General features: G+C 36.9%; 1 protein-coding gene across 7 annotated transcripts in view; it reads left to right on the top strand.

The window, feature by feature from the left end:
• The window catches only part of FRS2 (fibroblast growth factor receptor substrate 2), a 121,224-nt gene that overhangs the window by 43,586 nt on the left and 57,083 nt on the right, over nucleotides 1–20,555 (top strand). For 3 of the 7 annotated variants that reach the window (XM_060305736.1, XM_030866308.2, XM_060305733.2), the window contains exon 3: nucleotides 220–262. The exons of 1 other annotated variant lie outside the window; for it this stretch is intronic. The gene's annotated coding sequence lies outside the window, so the exon portion shown is untranslated. Of the gene's footprint in view, nucleotides 1–219; nucleotides 263–3,289; nucleotides 3,395–15,763; nucleotides 15,836–20,555 lie in introns of all 7 variants that reach the window. 3 more of the 7 variants (XM_060305737.1, XM_060305732.1, XM_060305734.1) reach the window with 2 other exon arrangements.

Below are 20,555 nucleotides of genomic sequence, written 5' to 3'. Positions count from 1 at the left end.
GAGTATTTTTTATAATACAATAATACATTTTATAATAAATATTTTAATGAAGATAATAACATACTTTTATTATTTGAGACTTAATATTTCTTAAGCTTTGTTAATACCAAATGTCATAATAATCTAAATGTACTATGCTAGCATTTTGTAACTTTTCATTTTCAAAAGGCTTTCTATTTGAAACTAACATTTCAACTTTTCTACCTGAAATTTTTTTAGGGACAAAATTGTATCTATTTTTCTCAGAAGAGAATTCCACAAGGTAAGACATTGTTAATATAGTAATAAAACAAATATGGTTGAATATAGGCTTAATTGCTCTGGCTTTTTTTTTCTTTTTATCCTTTTCCCTTACTTATATCTTTTCTGGATTATTACAAGATTCTCACAATTTGTTAGCTATTCCTTTACTACCTCAGAATTTGCTAGCAAGACACAAGTCATCTTATTTGAAGTTAGGATTAAAAGGGTATGATTAAAGTAGTCACCTTGAAACTCAAATACTGCTTTTCATAGTCACAACTTATTCCTAGCATCCTTAGGAGTGGGTTTGTCCATTTTGAGAAAAAAGTTCTTTTCTTTCATTGGGGCCCATTTACCTTTTACTTCAATGGATAGTACTAAGTGACATTAGGGAGTAGTGGGTTCATAGAAGCTCTCTTAGAGGCTTTAAGTTAAAGGAGATTATTTTGCAATGCTTCCACCTATGGAAATTGTGTAGCTCCTATATTTAGTTTAAAAAGTGGAATGCTTCCTACCAGCTAGATAATAAGAGATTGAGTAACAGGTAGTATTAAAGAAAAAAATCCTGAATGATCACCTTGACAGTGGATTTTAAATCATCATTGATGTACATTATTATTCTCTTTAGACTTCTGAAGGATGAAATGTTCAAGTGAGTAGATAGTAAAATTTCCTTATCAGTGTGCTTACCCTATGCCAGATACTTAAAATCAATTGCTTGGCAGCATTAAGAGCTTACTTTGGTTAAGTTTTCTCAGGAACTTTTGGCATAGGTAGTAGTGGTCCTTGCAGAGTAATTCAGTCTGTCAACTGGAAATGCTTATAAAGTGAATTATTCAGATCAATAGCTTTCTCATTTTTTCTCCTTTTTCAGTATCCTATGTCTTGAGGGTAACATTCACCCTCAAACACAATTTTTCCACCTGCTTTTGAAACTGCCACAGATTTAGTTAATCAAGTCAGTTTTTATCCTGATAACTGAAAATAAAGCGTTAAAATAAAGGGGACCCACTAGCTGGTAAGGAGGAAGGGAGAGCAAATTTCCAAGTTTTCATTTACAAGTTTCTTGTGAAACTCTTTTGCCCTATTTTTTTCTTCTACTTAACAGGGGGTTAAGGGAGGGGATCCTAGAACCTGTGTATAGCACTATCTGATCTTCCAGGGCACTACTCAAAGGCATTACTTCAGGAGAAATCCAGATCCTTCTTTTCCTGGACCACAATGCTTAAAGTAAAAACAAAAACTTCAAAAAATTTAATCTTAGTGAACTTGATCTGTTACATCTTTGTCACTGTTCTTTTGGCAAATAAAATGTAAATCTCAGACATCAGTACAATGTATGTTATGATACAATGATGATGAATTATATTGTCTGTACCCTTAGGGTTCCCCTGTACCTGTTCAATAAATATATATTTTTGTACATACCAGGTGCTTTCATAATTTTTTTAGAGTAGAAAATAATCTAAAAAAGATTATTCACGTTTATATAGTATTACCCTGCTACACAGTTAAAGGTATTAAAGGGACAGTGACAACTTAAATTATTGTTAACCCTACACTTAAAAATGGCTGAAATGGTAAATTTTATGTTATGTATATTTTATCACAATTTTAAAAATTACTGTTTAGAATTTGGGGCAGCTTTGTTTGTTATGAAAGAGGATGGCTTTGTCTGAAGTACCAGTTTGTTGTTGTTGTTTTTGCCTCTGTCAAGAGGCCCTCTCCTGCCACTATTCTTCTAGGTCCCAGTAGCCACACTTCCCTTTACCCTTTGGACTGTGAGGTGGTAACAGCTCTAGCTCTCCACTGTTGCTAAGCTGGGGGAATTCCCCCTTAACCCTACCATAGTTGTGTAATACAGGTTTAACTTCTGGTATCCACTATTGACAGTTCAAAGACAAAGGAGTAAAGAAATGCAGAGAATTTCATGTTAACTAGTCCAAAATTGTATCTCAAAACATGTTGCTGCTTATGAGACACAATGTAATTTAGATGCATGCAGAATTTAAAATGCACAAAAATTTGCATCTTTTTATACTAGCTATTGTACCTTGTTTTGGAGTGCCATTTAAAAGGAAAAATATCAAGCTGAGGGTGAAGAAAAAGTAATCCTTACAAAATACTACTATACTCAAATGGGAACATGGCCTGAAGTGTCAGGGTGATGATAAGGTCCCACAGACAACCATGGATTTAAATAAAGCAGTAAGAATTCCATAGACGGGAGAAAGGCCAGGTATCTAAACAGTCACATGATTATCTTCTCCAATATTGAAGTACCAGTTTTTAACCTCAAGTACAGGAGTATTGAGTTAATGATATTCCTCAGTTTGTGTCATACCCATTTATCACTGGTTCGTTAAAGGACTGTTCTTCCATTTTCTTTTATAACTAGTCCCTATACAAATGACCTTTAAATGTGTTTGGTGTGTATTGTTTTGTTTATATCTTATAAAAGGTTTTATTATTTTATGTGCCTGTGTTTTAATTATACATTAGGTCTTAATCTAATTCTTATAGTCCCCTCCACCCTCCTCCGTCTTATTTTTTTCTAAGATCTGACCATGTTGCTGAGTGTTCTTCTAATTTGTTTTGTCCATCTGGTACACTGTATTCCAGGTTGTTTATTAAAACGAAGCTATTAAATGTAAAATTTCTTAAATGTGTAAGGCACATAAAATGAGCATTTACGAAAAGGTCAATTTGTGCTTATTTCTTAATATTAGAATTGAAGTTGAGGAATGCGAATTAGATCCTGTGGAAGATTAGAGGAAATATAAACATCTGTTTAGAAGGCTGTCTATCTAGGAGTCTGTTAGAACAGTCAAAGAAAAGAACTGTAGGGCCTAACAAAAACATATTTTTTGTCTAGAAACAATATATTAAAATGCTTAGGTCTCAGTGTTAGCTGGTAAAAAGCCTTATGGTTGAAAGATAATACCAGTAATGTTAATAGAACCGCCCCATTATCTGTTGCTTGTTATTTTCTCCATTAAATTATATATGAACGTTCATCTTATTTCTTTCTATTACTTCACTGAAGCAGAATCATGTTCTGTGAATTTCCATCACTGAATCTAACACAGAGTAAGAACAGTACAAATGCAAGATTCTAAATTTGGGATGCAGAAAGACAGTTTCATCTATGGTAAGCACAGTATCAGCAGAAGTAACTTCTCTCGGATCCCCTAACTAGAAATTGTCAGAAAGTGGGAAGTTTAGAATGTCCAAGTCTGTGGTGATGATATGCCTTGTAGTCGAGAAGAGGGGAGAGGGGAAAACTCCTAGGAGAGGATAAAGTGGGCCCTGACATTACATTAAGGAGGATAATGACAGCACTGATCAGATCAGGGATGGGCTTCTATCAGGTCGAAAAAGCTAACAAGGTACCTTCTGGGAGTACTTTCTTTTTGTGGAAGGGGGATCTTAGGGGCACTTAGTTCTGGAGGCCAGGCAGAAATGTGGAACTGATTCAGTAGTAGTGGAATGGAAAAGGGTAAGGGAATTCACATTTGCTAAAAGCCAGTGTTGAGGCTTTTTGAAAGAAGTAGTTATTTACATGTCAACACTGAAGTATTTGTAAAATCTTTGCTGGGAAGACTGGACCCTCTTGATATTGATTTGGTATCCCATGCATTGTTGAATACTCCCCACTCTTTTTAAAAATAACAATTCAGGTAACATAGTCCCTTTCTCTGATTTCTTAAATTTTTGAGTATTTTGTATGGCATAATAATTTCATGATTTTTACTTTGTTAACACATGCCGTAAGTAGGACAGATAGTATTATCATTTTACAAATGAGGAAACCAGTAGCAGAATTAGCTTTAGATTCTTTTTACTAATCTACACTGCCACCCTATCAATGGATATTTTGCTCCATATAGAAGGTGTAATTACAAGGATAGTTTTAACATGAAAGAAATGTTTCTAACCAAAAAGAACCTCATAGCCTGAGAAGTTTAAAAAACACACATATACAAACAAAAATAAAACAAATAAGTAATGTAGATGGTATTCACTTAACCTTAACATTCACTGAAACAGCACTTAATAAATTAATATGGATTTTGTCCATCAGTTATATAGAAAATTATTTCATAAACTTTCCAACTTATAACAAATACCATAAATTTAAATTTTTTTAGTTTTGAACATGCCTGTTAACTATACTTAAAAATTAGGTGTTTAATTTTAACAAGTGGGGATTAGAATCCTTTTGTGGGTATGGAACAAGCAGTTTGATCTCACATTATTTCAGAATACGGTAATCCCTCCCTCCCAAATAATTTGTTTGCAGTATGAAAATCAGGCAAACTGTATTATAAACCTGTATCTTTTATCCTGAGAGACTTACTTTGGTTCAGACCCAGCTTTAGTGGTACAAGCACAGATCAAGATTGGTTTTGAGTAATCCAGTGCTATCCTAGGTCATTCTAAGTCTGGAGGGTCCTCAGATATACTAATCATTTGGTCTCAATACCTAGTTTACTTTAGAGCCTGTGGAAAGATTTCACATGTAGATGGTGGGATAAAGGGATACAGATCAACTCATAATCTCTTAAATAGATTGGAGTCATAGCACTTCGAAGCTTAGCAATGTTTTTGTTGTTCAGAAATAGGCTATGACAGGTCTTCTGACTGATTTCTTATATATTAAGGCTTCAGATGTTACAGTTCAATTTAAGTAAATTTTAACTTTCAAAAATGTGGATAGCTTCATCATTTTATAAAAGAATACAGTTATTTCAGATACATTTTTGTTTCATGTTCCATTCTTCCTTAGAATTCCATATGAGCTTCCTTGATTTTATTTTTTAGCCATTTGCTTTTAGATTAAAAAAAAAATAAAAGAAAGAAAACCTCAAAATAGGTTGAAACTCGACACAAATTGCTGCCACAGAACAAAAGTGCTGATCAAGTTAAATCAACCCCTGCAATGTGTATTGAAAGGAAAACCTCTCCTCTCTCCCCCAATTTGAAGAACAAGCATATTCCCTGCCAAGAAGGGCTGACTTTAAATGGAGCAGCTGTCCATATTAGGAGCATAGGGTTGCTAAGGTGACCATGGCTGTTTGGAGAAGAATGCAGCTGAGAGGGCAAGTTCTTGATGTGTGAGCTGAGGGAAGGAATGTGGTGTGATTGTGCATCATTCCTCGTAATCACATGCTCACAAAGTGCTGTGTGGGCAGCATGTAGAAACTACAAGTCTGAGTCGTTTTGTTTTCATGTGAGCCAGAGACTTACAGTTTAGGTTGAAAACATTTATCTTGTATATATATGTGTGTGTTTTGGGTAAAGGGAAGGATGTTTTTGATGGTGGATGAAATGGGAATGGATTTATTTTCCTTGATGGACATATACCTTCATATTGTTAAAAAAATTTATCTTGGGATAAATGTTCTTTCCAACTCATTCCTTTCAGTCATATATACAGTGTTAATAGTTTCCCAAGTGCATGAGGTGTTCCTTGTAATTGCGTTTATTTCTTTTCCATTTTTAATTTCAGAATTATTTGGAAGTCCTAAGAATATGTTGTCTATTTGCTCCATTTCTTCTTCTTTTTTAAAAGTCCTTACTATTTCTCCAAGGGATATATTATCTTAATGTTTCTTCCCTAAAGCATCCAAAGATAGGTTCTGGATTTTGGTAAAAAATATGATTGAAGGAGCAGTGGGAAAGGTCAAAGAAACATCCCACTTACCTGAAACACTATTTAGATTTTACCAAGGGCATCATTGCTAATATTTGCAATGAGATACAGACACAAATGTTGATGCAGACACTTACTGAACCATGAGAGTGTGTTTTTTAAAATTCTTGTTTCCAAGTCCCTACAATAACGTGTTGATCTTAAGTGACACTATAAATATAATATTTAAGATGTGAAGTAGTTGGAACATTGACAGCTCTGTGTTACATTAGCATTATATTATTTTGTTCATATAGTCTACTGGCTTTGACATGATTGCTCAATTGAATTATTTTTAAAATATGGAGGGAAATTAAAAGATTAAAACATTTGATCTTTGGATTCAGTTGGTTAGTTGACATATTTCATGTATATCTTGATAACTTTTGATGACATTCTCTATAAGCTGTATCCTTTCCTCCCAAACACAGTAGAATATAATTGGTTTACATATATACCTCATAATAGTCCTTAACTTTAATATAGTTAAATATGTTTTTTTCTTTATAGTTTATCTTAATCTTTCCTTAACTTTAATATAGTTAAATATATGGTTTTTTTCTTTATAGTTTATCTTAATCTTTTCCTATTCAGAGGTCATAAAGATATTCTTCTCTATCAACTAAAAGCTTTATGGTTATACTTTTTACATTTAATTCTTTTTTTTTTGTGGTACGCGGGCCTCTCACTGCTGTGGCCTCTCCCGTTGCGGAGCACAGGCTCCGGACGCGCAGGCTCAGCGGCCATGGCTTACGGGCCCAGCCGCTCCACGGCATGTGGGACCTTCCCGGACCAGGACACGAACCCGCGTCCCCTGCATCGGCAGGCGGACTCTCAACCACTGCGCCACCAAGGAAGCCCTACATTTAATTCTTTAATCTCTCAATAATTGATTTTTGTGAGAGGTATGGATTATGAATTGATTCTTTCTGTATGGATAATTGGTTATTCCAGCACTGTTTATTGAAATAGTTCTTCATTTCCTTCCTGATATGCAAAATTCTCTGTTTCATAAATCAAGTTTTCATATATGGGTGGTTTCCTTTCTGTACTCTTTCTTCTGTATCTTTGGTCTGTTTGTCTACCTCTGAATTATTACTGTACTTTCTTAGATATCTTCAGATACTCATGGTTTTGTTTCCTGTCTTGTTTCTGATCTCAAAGGAAATGCTTTCAAATGTTACCATTTAAAATTACACTTGTAGATTCAATAACAAAAAAAACAACCCAATCGAAAAATGGGCAAAAGACCTAAATAGACATTTTTCCAAAGAAGACATGCACACGGCCAGTAGGCACATGAAGAGATGCTCAGCATTGCTAATTATTAGAAAAATGCAAATCAAAACTACAATGAGGTACCACCTCACACCAGTCAGAATGGCCATCATTAAAAAGTCTACAAATAACAAATGCTGGAGAGGATGTGGAGAAAAGGGAACCCTCTTACACTGTTGGTGGGAATGTAAATTGGTATAGCCACTGTAGAAAACAGTATGGAGGTTCCTCAAAAAACGAAAAATAGAGTTGCCAGATGATCCAGCAATCCCACTCCTGGGCATATACCCAGACAAAGCTATAATTCGAAAAGATACATGAACCTCTGTGTTCATAGCAGCACTGTTTACGGTAGCCAAGACATGGAAACAACCTAAATGTCCAACAGATGAATGGATGAGAAGTGATGTGTATATATATATACACAATGGAATACTACTCAGCCATACAAAAGAAGGAAATAATGCCATTTGCAGCAGCATGGATGGAACTAATGATTATCATACTAAGTGGAATAAGTCAAAAAAAGAAAGACAAATACTGCAGGATATCACTTATATGTGGAATCTAAAATATTACATAGATGAACTCATCTACGAAACTGAAACAGACTCAGATACAGAGGACAGACTTGTGGTTGCCAGTAGGGAGAGCAGGTAGGAGAGGGAAGGAGTGGGAGTTTGGGATTAGCAGATGCAAACTATTATATATAGGATGGATAAACAGCAAGGTCCTACTGTATATATCGCACAGGGAACTATATTCAATATCCTGGGATAAAGCATAATGGAAGAAAATATAAAAAAGAATATAACTCAGTCACTTTGCTGTATAGCAGAAATTAACACAACGTTATAAGTCGACTATATTTCAATAAAATTAAAATCAAATTACACTTGTAGTTTTTTTTTTTAAGAGAAAAAACCCTCCTTTATCAAGTTAAGGAGGTTTCATTGTATTCTTAGCTTGTTAAGGGTTGTATTTTGATTGTTTCAAATCATGAATAGATGTTAAGCTGTATTGATAGGCTTTTCTGTAACTCAGAATGATCAAATGTTTTTCCCCTTAACCTGTTAATGTGGTCAGTTACCTTGATTTTCAAATTAGGCTAACTAAGCATTCCTGGGATAAACCCAATTTAGTCACGCTGGATTATCTTTTTTATAAATTACTGGATTGATTTGCTTATGCTTTGTATAGGATTGTTTTTTACATCAGTGTACATGAGTCTAGCCTGTAATTTTCTTTTTTCATATTGTCCTGGTTGGATTTTTTAAAAAATCTCTTTTTTAATGATTATAATTTTTTTAAAATTGTAGTAAAATACACCTTACATAAAATTTACATTCTTAATCATTTTAAAGTAGTTAGTGTTAAGTATATTTACATTGTTCAGCCAGTCTGCAGAACTTTTTGCAAAACTGAAACTCTGTGCCCAATAAAAAACTCTTCCACATTTCCCCCTCCCTATGTCCCCTGACAAACACCAGTCTACTTTTCTTTTTATGTGTCTGGCTGCTCTAGTTACCTCTTATAAATGAAACCATACAGTATTTTTATTATCTTTTTGTGCCTGGCTTATTTCACTTAGTTCATCCAAGTTCATTCATGTTGTAGCATGTGTCCAAAATTTCCTTTTTAAGGCTGAATAATATACCACTGTATGTATAAAACATTTTGTTATCCATTCTTCTGTCAATGGAAAGTTATGTTGCTTTCACCTTTTGACTATTCTGAATAATGCTGCTACGAACTTGGACGGGACGTGCATATATCTCTTTGAGACTCTGCTTCAGTTCTTCTGGATATATAACCAGAAGCAGTATTGCTGGATCAAATGGTAATTTTATTTTTAATTTTTTTATTTTTATTTTTTTTTATTTTTAATTTTTTGAGGAACCATCTTCCTGTTTTTCACAGCAGCTGTACCATTTACCTTATACCAGCAATGCACAAGGGTTCCAGTTTCTCCACATCCTTGCCAACACTTTGTGTTTTTTTTCCCCCCAATTTCCTGTTTTTTTGATAGTAGCCATCCTAAGGGTGAGAAGTAATAGCTCATTGTAGTTTTGATTTGCATTTCCCTAGGGACTAGTGATGTCGAATATCTTTTCATGTTCTTGTTGGCCATTTATACATTTTCTTTGGAGAGATGTCTAATCAAGTCCCTTGCCCATTTTTAAATTGGGTTATTTGTTTTTGTTGTTGTTACGCTGAGTTGTAGGAGTTCTTTATGTAGTCTGGATATTAACCCCTTATCAGAGATACGATTTGCAAGGATCTTCTCCCATTCCATAGGCTACCTTTTCATTCTGTTGTTTCCTTTGATGCACAGAAGGTTTTAATTTTGATGTAGTCCAGTTTATCTGTTTTTACTTTTGTTGTCTGTGGCTTTGATGTTATGTCCAGGAAATCCTTGCCAAATGCAATGTCATGAAGCTTTTTTTCTGTTTTCTTCAAAAAATTTTATAGTTTTTAGGTCTTATGTTTAGGTCTTTAATCCATTTTGAGTTAATTTCTATATACGGTGTAAGGTAAGGGTCCAAGTTTATTCTTTTGTGTGTGGATATACAGTTTTCCCAGCACCATTTGTTGAAAAGACTGTTTCTTCCCCCACTGAATGGTCTTGGCACCCTTTGTCCTGTTTGGATTTTGATATGATTTAGAAAGTGTTATCCTTTTTTACTGTTCTCTAGAAGAATTTGTTTAAGGTTGTAATTATTTGTTGTTCCTTGACTATTTGGTAGAACTTACCCATAAGAAAATCTGGGCTTGATACTTTTTTAGTGGAAAGATTTTAAACTATGGCTGCTTAATTTTTTTTTTTTTTTTTTTTTTTTTTTGCGGTACGCGGGCCTCTCACTGTTGTGGCCTCTCCCGTTGCGGAGCACAGGCTCTGGACGCGCAGGCTGCGCAGCATGTGGGATCTTCCCGGACCGGGGCACGAACCCGTGTCCCCTGCATCGGCAGGCGGACTCTCAACCACTGCGCCGCCAGGGAAGCCCAGCTGCTTAATTTTTTTAATGATTATTCATCTATTCAGGTTCTCTCTTTTATTTTATTTATTTATTTATTTTTCTATTTCTTTCTTAATTTAATTTAATTTATTTATTTGGCTGTGTTGGGTCCTCGCTGCTGCATGTGGACTTTCTCTAGCTGTGGCGAGCGGGGGCCACTCTTCGTTGCAGAGTGCGGGCTTCTTATTGCGGTGGCTTCTCTTGTGGAGCACGGGCTCTAGGTGCACAGGCTTCAGCAGTTGCAGCACGCAGGTTCAGTAGTTGTGGCTTGCAGGCTCCAGAGCGCAAGCTCAACAGTTGTGGCGCACAGGCTTAGTTGCTCTGTGGCGTGTGGGATCCTACCGGACCAGGGCAAGAACCTGTGTCCCCTGCATTGGCAGGCTGATTCCCAACCACTGCGCCACCAGGGAAGCCCAGGTTCTCTCTTTTAAATGGTCAGTTGATTTGTCTTTTAAAAATCGCTATATAATTCATATACCGTAAAATTCACCCCTTTAAAGTGTAAAATTCAGGGTTTTTTTCCTAACGAATAATCACAAAGTTTTATAACTGTCACCACTATTTCCAGAACATTTCCGTCATCCCAAAAAGAAACCCCATACCCATTAGCAGTCACTCCCCATTCTCCCTTCCCTCATCCTCTGACAACCAGTAATCTGCTTTCTGTCTCTATAGAGTTTTCTGTTCTGGGCATTTCCTATAAATGGAGTCATATATGGCCTTTTTTGCCTGGTATCTTTCACTTAGTGTGATGTTTTCAAAGTTCATACATGTTGTCACTAGTGTTAGCACTTCATTCCTTTTTATGATGGAATACAGTTCCATTGTGTGGATATACCACATTTTGTTTATACATTAATCAGTTGATGCATATTTGTATGGTTTCCATTTTTTGGCTGTTATGAATAATGATGTTGTGAACCTCCATGTACAAGTTCTGTGTGCACATATGTTTTCAAATTTTGGGGGTGTATACATAGGAGTGGGCCTCCTGGGTCATATGGTAGTGCTATTATGTTTAACCTTTTTAGGATCTGCCTACCTGTTTTCCAACTCAGTTACATCATTTTATAGTCCCACAAGCAGTTTATGAGGGTGTTTCTCCACATCCTTGCCAATGTTTACTGTTGTCTGTGTTTTTGATTATAGCCATCTTAAAGGGTGTGAAGTGGAATCTTATTGTGGTTTTGATTTGCATTTTCCTAATGACTAATGATGTTGAGCATCTTTTCAGTTCTTTTGGCCATTTGTTTATCTTCTTTGGAGAAATGTCTATTCAAATACTTTGTCCATTTTAAAATTGTATATATATATATTTTTTTAATTTTTGGCGGCGTTGGGTCTTCATTGCTGCGTGCAGGCTTTCTCTAGTTGCGGCGAGCAGGGGCCACTCTTCATTGCGGTGTGTGGGCTTTTCATTGTGGTGGCTTCTCTTGTTGCCGAGCATGGGCTCTAGGTGCATGGGCTTCAGTAGTTGTGGCTCATGGGCTCTAGAGTGCAGGCTCGGTAGTTGTGCCACATGGGCTTAGTTGTTCCGTGGCATGTGGGATATTCCCGGACCAGGGCTCGAACCCATGACCCCTGCATTGGCAGGCTGATTCTTAACCACTGCACCACCAGGGAAGGCCCTGGATTTTTTTTATTGTTGAGCTGTAAGATTTCATTATATATTCTGGATGTTAGACTCTTTTCAGATATATGATTTTCAAATATTTTTTCCCATTCTTTGGATTGTCCTTCCACTTTTTTGATAATGTCCTTTGAAGCACAAAAGCTTTTTATTTTGATGAAGTGCAGCTTGTCTGTTTTTTCTCTTGTTGCTTGTGATTTTTTTCTTTTTTTTTTTTTTTTTTGCGGTACGCGGACCTCTCGCTGTTGTGGCCTCTCCCGTTGCGGAGCACAGGCTCCGGACGCGCAGGCTCAGCGGCCATGGCTCACGGGCCCAGCTGCTCCGCGGCATGTGGGATCTTCCCGGACCGGGGCACGAACTCGTGTCCCCTGCATCGGCAGGCGGACTCTCAACCACTGCGCCACCAGGGAAGCCCTTGTGATTTTTTTTTTTAATTTATATTTTTATTTTTGGCTGCATTGGGTCTTTGTTGCTGTGCGGGGGCTACTCTTTGTTGCCGTGCGCGGGCTTCTCATTGGGTGGCTTCTTTTGTTGCAGAGCATGGGCTCGAGGTGCACGGGCTTCAGTAGTTGTGACACTCGGGCTCAGTAGTTGTGGCTCACGAACTCTAGAGCACAGGCTCAGTAGTTGTGGTGCACAGGCTTAGTTGCTCTGCCGCATGTGGTATCTTCCCGGACCAGGGCTCAAACCCATGTCCCCTGCATTGGCAGGTGGATTCTTAACCACTGCGCCACTGTGGAAGCCCTGCTTGTGATTTTGGTATCATGTGAAAGAAACTTTTGCCTAATTTAAAGTCATATGATTCCTAACTCTTAAATATAGGTCCTTTATCCATTTTGAGTTAATTTTTGTGTATAGTGAGGCAGAGGTCCCACCTCATTATTTTATAGTTGGAAATCCAGTTGTCCCAGCACCAGTTGTTGAAGAGACTATGCTTTCCACATTGAGTTGTCTAGGCAACTCATTGAGCTGTTTCTTGTTGAAAATCAGTTGACTAAAAATGTATGGGTTTATTTCTAGATTCTCAATTCTGTTCCATTTGATCTCTATGTCAGTACCACACTTGCTTATTTGATGCTTGATGATGGTAGCTTTGTAGTAGTAAGTTTTTTTGTTTTTTTTTTTTGCGGTACGCTGGCCTCTCACTGCTGTGGCCTCTCCTGTTGCGGAGCACAGGCTCCGGACGCGCAGGCCTAGCGGCCATGGCTCACGGGCCCAGCCACTCCGCGGCATGTGGGATCTTCCCCGACCGGGGCACGAACCCGTGTCCCCTGCATCGGCAGGCGGACTCCCAACCACTGCGCCACCAGGGAAGCCCTTGTAAGTTTTGAAATCAGAAAGTATGAGTCATTTCTTTTTGAATCATTTTTAACAGATTGTATTTTCTATATTTTTTCAAAATATTCCTAATTCAAATTTATTGCTGTAAAATTGTCCATAATATCCTCTTATCAGTTGAATCTCTATAGCATCTGTAATGATGTTCCCCTTTTTTTTTTAGTTTTTTTTTTTTTTACTCAAATAGTTTTTTCAGAGGATTATCATATTAATCATTGTTTTAAAGAATGAGCTTTTGACTCTGTTGATCATCTTTTTTGTAAATGTTTTCATACTTCTAAGTCCTGCTGTTTATTATTTCTTTCTACTTTCTCTGAATTTTTAGGGTTGTTTTTTGCTGACCTTTTAAAAAAGACTTTTAAATTTGCATTTTTAGTCTGTAAATTTGCCTTTAAGTAAATTTGCCTTCTTACCTGCTTCCCCACATGTTTTGATATATAATATTCTTGGTTTTGTTCATTTAAAAAAATTCTTATTTGCTCCATGAATTATTTAGAAGTGTATACTTAATTTCAAAATATATAACTTTTAAAATGAAAACTTTTATTATACAGTTCTAAGTTGATTTCATTATGGTCAGAGACCATAATAAAATTTGAGAGACTAATTTTAAGACCTAGTATATAGCTAGTTTTCATAAATGTTCCATGTGCATTTGGAAAGAATGTGAATTCTCCAGTTTTTTATTACAATACTATGTAATATGTCCATGAGCTTATTAATTGTTCAATTCACATCTTTAATGTTTGTCTGTCTATATTTTGTTTTGGATTTTGGTTTGGTTTTATTTTGGAACTTTTCTATCAGTTTCTCTACTGAGAAAGACATGTTAATGTCTCTCACATAGTAGTAGGTTTGTCAGTTTCTCTTTGTTGTAGATATGTTAATTTTTATTTTATTTATTTTGAGGCTATGTTATTAAGTAATTACAGATTTAGAATTGTTCTTTTTGTTGAATTGAACTTTTTTATCATTATGAAAAGGCTTTCTGCGTAAAGACATTTTTAGCCTTATGGCTTTATTACTGTTGTTGGCTATTTGCTTGGATTAATATAGCTATTCTAGCTTCCTTTTGATTGTTAGTATTTTCCATTCGTTAGTTTTTCATTGGTTCTGAGTTTCGGTTTGTATTTTGTAAATAGGGTATGGTTGACTTGTGTTTTGGTTCTGATTGATAATCTTTATTTTTTTACTGGAGAATTTCAGTCTTTTGTGATTGCTCTTAGATTTGGATTTATTTCTGTCTTTGCCTGTAGTTCTTATGTTTGTCCTACTCCCCCTTTCTCCCATTCTTCCGGTTTTTTGTGTTGAGCTATGTGTGTAATGCCTTCATTGAGCATGCTTTCTTCTCATTCCATCCCACCCCACAGCATCTTGCACACATGCATGCTTATTTATAAGTTAATATATTCTTTATTCTTTTAGTGTTTTTATCTGTATATTTTAACATGTATCCTTTTTTTTAAGGAAAAGTCTAAATCAGTATCTTTAACCTGTTCCTGAATAACATAATTTTAAAATGCTGATTGTCCTCCCGACCTGGAACACCATCCTCTATTGTTATAGTTTTGGAATATTTCTCTCCTGCATACATACATATTTATAGACAAATTATTGTTTTAGGTAGTCAATCTTTGTTTAAATTTATTTACTCTTTTCTTGGTTCATTATCCCTTTTTGTATTTGAGACCTTCCCTATGAGGTAATTTTTTTCTACCTGAAGTACATCCTTTAGAATTTTCTTTAGTGAAAGTCTTTTAGTGAAAAGGACACTTTTTTGTTTGTTATCTGAAGATGTCTTTATATCGAAATATCCCCGTTCTTGAAAGATAATTTCTCTGATGTCTCTGTGTGTAGAATTCTAAGTTTTCTCATTACATTGAGGTCGTTATTCATGTCTTTTGACTGTCAGTGTCACTGTTGAGAAGTATAATTGCCCTTTCTTTGCATATCTCTTTTATTTATTTTTATTTATTTATTTATTTTTGATTGCATTGGCTCTTCGTTGCTGCGTGCAGGCTTCCTCCAGTTGCAGCAAGCGGGGGTTACCCTTCTTTGAGGTGCATGGGCTTCTCATTGCGGCGGCTTCTCTTGTTGTGGAGCACGGGCTCTAGGCACGTGGGCTTCAGTAGTTATGGCACGTGGGCTCAATAGTTGAGGCTCGCGGGCTCTAGAGCGCAGGCTCAGTAGTTGTGGCGCACGGGCTTAGTTGCTCCACAGCATGTGGGATCTTCCCAGACCAGGGCTTGAACCCTGGGATATATACAGGGAAGTCCCTGTATATATCTTTTATTTGACTGTTTTCAAGCCTTTTTGCCCCCTTTTGGTGTTCTGCAGTTTTATATAATGTATTGAGATGTTCTTTTCTTCTACTTCATTATTTTATTTTATTATTTATAATCCTACATGGGATTCTTTGGGCTTCCTGGATCTGAGGATATCTTTGAACAATTATGTTAAATTCTTGACCTTTATCTCTTTGAGTAATGCCTACTATTTTCTTTATTTTTGCCTTCTACAACTGTTTTAAAAGGTATAATTTTCTCTTTTTTTCCCCCAAAGGACAGGTTTTCTTCAGTCCTTAAGGATTCAGCTCCTTACATGGGCTTTGGCAGAGGTCATGAGGCAGCATCTGTAAGTCTAAATCAGGATGGGGTTTATGGTTTTTCTGGGCTGTATTAGAATGACTCTTGACTTCCCTGTTGTCAGTTATACAACTCACACAGCAGTGTAGTTTCACATACAGTTTGGAAACCATGTAGGTATTATAGACTCTCACTTCATAAATGTCTCTCATGCCTCTTCTTTTTTTTTAATGTTTCATTTTATTTATTTATTTAAAAATTTTATTTATTCATTTATTTATTTTTGGCTGCATTGGGTCTTTGTTGCTGCGTGCGGGCTTTCTCTAGTTATGGTGAGCGGGAGCTATTCTTTGTTGTGGTGCGTGGGTTTCTTATTGCAGTTGGCCTCTCTTGTTGCGGAGCACGAGCTGTAGGCATGGGCTTCAGTAGTTGTGACGCGTGGGCTCAGTAGTTGTGGCTCCAAAGTGCAGGCTCAGTAGTTGTGGCGCATGAGCTTAGTTGCTCCGCAGCATGTGAGGTCTTCCTGGACCAGGGCTCGAACCTGTGTCCCCTGCATTGGCAGGTGATTCTTTTTTTTTTTGTTTTGTTTTGTTTTGTTTTGTTTTGTTTTTGCGGTACGCGGGCCTCTAACTGTTGTGGCCTCTCCCGTTGCGGAGCACAGGCTCCGGACGCACAGGCTCAGTGGCCATGGCTCGTGGGCCCAGCCGCTCCGCGGCATGTGGGATCCTCCCGGACCGGGGCACGAACCCGTGTCCCCTGCATCGGCAGGCGGACTCTCAATCACTGCGCCACCAGGGAAGCCCTGGCAGGTGATTCTTAACCACTGTGTCACCAGGGAAGCCCCTCTCATGCCTCTTCTATATTTCCAGTGATCAGCTTCTTAATGGCCTTGTCCTTGGGTACATATCTGGTGCAGTTAGTACAGTGAATATGCTGCAAGAGGCAGCAGCCCTTTTTGGCATGACCATTGTTCCTTCTTTCCTTGGTCATTGGAGATGAGGAGTTTATAATTCCAGTTAGACATACATTAGACCTTTAATTTGTTTTCCATGTTTCTCACCCCTTTTCATCTTTTTCCTTCTCCACAAACTCATATAAGAACTGGCTTGTAGTTATAAATTCTCACAGGAGATTTTTCTTCTTCCTTTTACCAGCACTAAGATTAAAGAAGGCAAGTTTGCTTGCCGTCACCTTCTGCCAGATATGTTTACTGCTCATTCAGTTGTATGCCTTTTGGATTTTCAGCTAAATGCAAGGTTCTTTGATTACATCTCCGTATTCGGAGTCTCAGAATATGTATCCTGTCTCCAGCACTCTGTAGTTTTCAAAGCGTTGCTGTGAGGTAACATTAAAGTCAAGAGCCACCTTCCATAGTGTCTGTATGTTTGTGCCAAATTAAGAAGTTTAAAAATATTAAAAAAAAAATTTATACAGCATTTTTTTTTAATAAATGTATTTATTTATTTATTTATTTATTTTTGGCTGTGTTGGATTTTTGTTTCTGTGTGCAGGCTTTCTCTAGTTGCGGCGAGCGGGGGCTACTCTTCATCGCGGTGCATGGGCTTCTCATTGTCATGGCTTCTCTTATTGCGGAGCACAGGCTCTAGATGCACAGGCTCAGTAGTTGTGCCTCACGGGCTTAGTTGCTCTGCGGCATGTGGGATCTTCCCAGACCAGGGCTCGAACCCATGTCCCCTGCATTGACAGGCAGATTCTTAACCACTGCACCACCAGGGAAGCCCTATACAGCATTTTAGATTCAGACAGTCCGGGCACCTAATCTACCATGTTGCCCGAAATGGAAATCCTTGATCCATTTGAAATAAATATACATTTTAGATAAGGTTTATGTAAGAAATATGGCACTCCAATCATCAAGCCTCCATTAAAAAAAATCCTTGGCACTAAGTTTGGATAATTCATCCCCTTTTACTTGCTCAAGCTAAAATAAAATGTTTAAGGGGTGTGTGTTTGTGTGTGTGTGTGTGTGTGTGTGTGTGTGTATGTGTATGTGTAAGTAATAGTCATATATATGATACTTAACATATTTATTTTTAACATTTTTATTGGAGTATAATTGCTTTACAGTGGTATGTTAGGTTCTGCTTTATAACGAAGTGAATCAGCTGTACATATACATATATCCCCATATCTCCTCCCTCTTGCTTCTCCCTCCCACCCTCCCTATCCCACCCCTCTAGGGTGGTCACAAAGCACTGAGCTGATCTCCCTGTGCTATGCGGCTGCTTCCCACTAGCTATCTATTTTACATTTGGTAGTGTATATATGTCCATGCTGCCACTCTTTCACTTTGTCCCAGCTTACCCTTCCCCCTCCCCGTGTCCTCAAGTCCATTCTCTATGTCTGCATCTTTATTCCTGTCCTGCCCCTAAGTTCTTCTAGGTTTTGTTTTGTTTTTTTAGATTCCATATATATGTGATAGCATACAGTATTTTTCTCTTTCTGACTTACTTTACTCTATTTGACAGACTCTATGTCCCTCCACCTCACCATATTATATAATATATTTATATTATATAATGTTAAAATATAAAATAATGTGTATATTTGATTTCCTGATTTAACCAACTACAGCTAACCTGAGGTCTGTTTTGATTTAGATAAGATGGTTTCTGCTAGGCTTGCTTAATAACTGTGCCAGTGGAAACAGTAGTACTTATTTTAGGTTGGGAGCCCTGCTCAGGTAGTAGTGAGGTAGGGGAAAAGGTAATTATACCCAGGTATTCTGAATTATGATAAAAGAATAGTTTTTCCATTCATCTCCTTTTTAATGCAAATGATTAAGTGGTGGGGAGGGGGAGGGGGGGCGTTGGAGGGTGGGCAGGGCAACATTATAGGCCACCTTTGTCTTACAGATTGATTTTACAAGAAGTTTGTTAGTGGACTGTCAGAACAGCTGTATGAGGACACATCAACCATGACTGCATTTGATATGAAACATAAAAACTTGGTTAGGATTCTTCACCTTAAGTTTTTTCTTTTGGGAAAGGTGATACTGGTAGCACCTTTGTCTTACAGAGGCTTCTGCTTTCCTTGAGTATTGCAGCTTGCTTTGTCCTTGAATCCACGGAGCTGAGTCTCCCAAAACAGCCTTATAGCTTTCCTTTTCTGTTGAGAAAAACCTCTGAAAAGATTCCTCTTCTCTGAATCTGTTAACAACGATATGATTTTTTTCTTCTTTTGTTTATTAATATGGAGAATTACTTCATTTTTCCTAACATTAGACCAACCTTTGATACTTATGTTACCGGACTCAGTTTGCTAATATTTTAAGAATTTTGCGCTAATATTCATGAAGGATATCAGCCTATAATTTTTTTTTTAATATAGGCTCTGCTCTTTTTTGGATTTTAGTGTCAAGGTTATACTAGTATCAGAATGAGTCAGAGAGTCTGTCATACACAGTGAAGTAAGTCAGAAAGAAAAAGACAAATACCGTATGCTAACATATATATATGGAATTTAAGAAAAAAAAATGGCATGAAGAACCTAGGGGTAAGGCAGGAATAAAGACGCAGACCTCCTAGAGAACGGACTTGAGGTTATGGGGAGGGGGAAGGGTGAGCTGTGACGGGGCGAGAGAGAGTCATGGACATATACACACTAACAAACGTAGTAAGGTAGATAGCTAGTGGGAAGCAGCCGCATGGCACAGGGATATTGGCTCGGTGCTTTGTGACAGCCTGGAGGGGTGGGATAGGGAGGGTGGGAGGGAGGGAGACGCAAGAGGGAAGAGACATGGGAACATATGTATATGTATAACTGATTCACTTTGTTGTAAAGCAGAAACTAACACACCATTGTAAAGCAATTATACCCCAATAAAGATGTTAAAAAAAAAAAAAAAAAGAATGAGTCAGAGAGGGTATCTTCTTTAACTGTTCTTTGGAATACATCATGGAAAATTATTTTTCTTGAACATTTGACAGAATTCATCTGTTTAAGCCATCCAGGCCTAGAATTTCTTTACTGGAGGATTTTTTGATTCCTGATAGTTTTTTTTTTTAAGATTATAATACTATTCATATTTTTATTTCTTCTTGAATCATATTTGGTAAGTTATTTTTTTCTAATTTAACATGTTTTGTTACAGTTTTGCTTGTACTATTTTCTTATCTTTGGAATCTAATTTGGAGCAGTTTTCAAAGTATGTTCTGTAGACCTTTGTGGGTCCCTGCGACTGGGTAGTCTGGGAGGTCAAAGCTATTTTCATAATACAGATTTTTTTGTATTTTTTCACTTTGTTGACATTTGCAGTGATGCTGCAAAAGCAGTGGTGGATAAAACTGCTAACACCTTAGCAATGTTAAGGCAGTGATACCAAAGTGAACAATTATATTCTTCATTGCCATGTATTCGTAGTTTGTTGTTGTTTTTTTTAATCCAGTTTCATTTAAGAATGTCTTTGATGAAGCAGTAAAAATATTAATTTCATTTCATTTTGCCTTTGAGTACACATCTTTTTAATATTATGTGTGATGAAACGGGAAGAATTCATAAAGCACTTCTCCATACTGAAGCAAGATAGTCGTCTTCAGAAGAAGTTCCTGTTCAGTTGAGTTTTGAACTTAACTACCTACTTTTTTCTGTAACACCCCTTTTGTTCTTGAAAGAACAGAATAGGAAAACTTTGGTTATTCGAACTTATGTATTTGACATTTGTTTTTCTCAAAAACGAACTTAAGTGAGCCTAACATTTCAAGAAAAATAGCTGTATTTGTAGCCAATGGTTAAAAAAAAATCAAACT

Source organism: Globicephala melas, chromosome 10, assembly GCF_963455315.2.
Source record: "Globicephala melas chromosome 10, mGloMel1.2, whole genome shotgun sequence".
NCBI classification, from domain to species: Eukaryota; Metazoa; Chordata; class Mammalia; order Artiodactyla; family Delphinidae; genus Globicephala; species Globicephala melas.
Note: the sequence above shows the minus strand (reverse complement) of the source record. Positions and strands in the feature narration are given on the sequence as shown.